Genomic DNA, 2,192 nt, shown 5'->3' with positions numbered 1-2,192 from the left:
GTGTGTGTGCGTGTGTGTGCATGTGTGTGTGCGTGTGTGTGCATGTATGTGTGTGTGCGCGCGCGTGTGTGCATGTGTGTGCGTGTGCGCGTGTGTGTGCATGTGCGTGCGCGCGTGTGTGTGCATGTATGTGTGTGCATGTGTGTGTGTGTGCGTGTGCGTGTGTGTGTGTGTGTGTGTGTGCCCAAGGGGGAGAGATCAGAGAGGATGCTTCAGTGAATATTTCTGTGTATGTGTGATTATGGTATATGTGTATGTGGTACGCACACTTGTACGGGCATAGGCACTCCTACACACATGGCAGCCAGAGAAGGACATCAAGAGTTCTTCTCTGTCACTTGCCACCTTATTCCCTTGAGGCAGGGCCTCTAAGTGAGCCTGGAACAAAGCTGGCGGCCAGGGATCCCCACTGATGCTCCTGTCTCCACCGCCCCCAATGTTGGGATTACAGGATCCTGCGTGTTTGCATATGTACGTGCGTGCGTGCGCAGCCATCCCCAGCTTATCACCTGGGTGCTGACATCTTCATATCATCCTGCTCCTGCAGTTAGCTCTCTTTCTCCACTGGTCATGAGTACATGGAAAGGGGTTTAGCTCCATGGTCATTAGGGAAATGAACGTCAAAGCTACAAGGAAACACCACTTTATGCTTCTGAGAAGAGCTAAAACAAAGAGTCGGAGAATCGCAAACCCCATAGGAGAAAACAAAGCGTTCACACACTCCTGTAGACGGGGGAAACTAGTACAATCGTTATAGACAACAGTCTGGTGGTTCTGCCCAGAACTGAAACATCCTATAACCCCAGCGGTTTCCAGGTAGAATCGGGAGACCTGTGAGTTCAAGTACAACCTGGGCTGCCAAGCAAATTTTAAGTCGGCCTGGCATGCACAGCGCACACTAGGGATGGCTAGTTTTATGTCAACTTGACATAAGCTAGACTCATCAGAAAGAACCTCAGTTGAGAAAACGCCTCCGTAAATCCAGCTGTAGGGAATTTTCTCAATTAGTGATCCATGGCGGCGGAGGGCCCAGCCCAGGCCAATGTGGGTGGCTCCATCCCTAGGCTGGTGGGTGTAGGTTCTATAAGAAAGCAGGCTGGGCAAGCCATGGGGAGCAAGCTGTTAAGCAGCGCGCCCCATGGCCTCCGCATCAGCTCCTGCCTCCAGGAACCTGCCCTGTTTTATGACTTCCTTCAGTGATGAACAATGATATGGAAGCTAAAGCCAAATAAACCCTTTCCTCCCTAAGCTGTCTTGGTCATGGTGTTTCATCACAGCAATGGAAACCCTAACTAAGACAAAGACTCTCTCTCCAAACAACAAAATTAATCACTGAGTTATTTGTGACCCAATAATTCACTCCTAAGATAGGAACTGAAAACAATGGTCCACACAGAAACTTGGATATCAATTTTCATAGTAGAATATGAATGTATCCATACAATGGAATAGATGAGCCTTAAAAACACCATGCTATGTGAAAGGAGCTAGGCCTGAAAGGTCAAGTATCATATTATTCCATTCATATAGAACAGCCAGAAAAGGCAAATTGATAGAGACAGAAGGCAGATCCGTGGTTGTCAACAGCTAGGAGGAGGAGCGGGGAGTGACCACTAGTGAGCCTAAGATTTCTTTTCCAGTGTGAACATTTCTAGAATTGGATCCTATTGGTGTTTTCACAATTATGTGAATATACTAAAAAAGATAAATTTTTTCATTTTAAAAAGATTAATTTATGATATGTAAATTATATATGATGTTTAAAATAGTAATGGAAAAAACAAGCTGCAAAGTACTATCACAAAATAATATCCTTTAAAAGTACATATGACCATTTTATACATGGCAAACCATCAAATGTTAGTGGTAAATACTTCTGAATTACAGGCGATTTGGTTTTTTGAGACATGGTCTTGCAGCCTTAGACTGGTGGCATAGCTGAGGGGACCTTGAACTTCTGGTCCCTCTTGCCCTTCAACCCTAAATGAGGGATCACAGCTGTGCACCACAGCCAGCTTACAGGTATTTTTTTTCCATGACTTTTTAAATGCATTTTCTTCTTCTTCTTCTTTGTTTTGTTTTTTGTTTTGTTTTTTCGAGCCAGAGTTTTTCTGTATAGCCCTGGCTGTCCTGGAACTCACTTTGTAGACCAGGCTGGCCTTGAACTCAGAAATCCGCCTGCCTCTGCCTCC

General features: G+C 45.4%; 1 protein-coding gene across 3 annotated transcripts in view; it reads right to left on the bottom strand.

Annotated features, from left to right (window-relative positions):
- The window catches only part of Tmem53 (transmembrane protein 53), a 16,925-nt gene that overhangs the window by 8,508 nt on the left and 6,225 nt on the right, over window positions 1–2,192 (bottom strand). The window lies entirely within an intron of this gene.

This window comes from Mus pahari, chromosome 6, assembly GCF_900095145.1.
Source record: "Mus pahari chromosome 6, PAHARI_EIJ_v1.1, whole genome shotgun sequence".
NCBI lineage: Eukaryota > Metazoa > Chordata > Mammalia > Rodentia > Muridae > Mus > Mus pahari.
The sequence above is the reverse complement of the archived record's forward strand: the minus strand, read 5'-3'. Positions and strand labels throughout refer to the sequence as shown.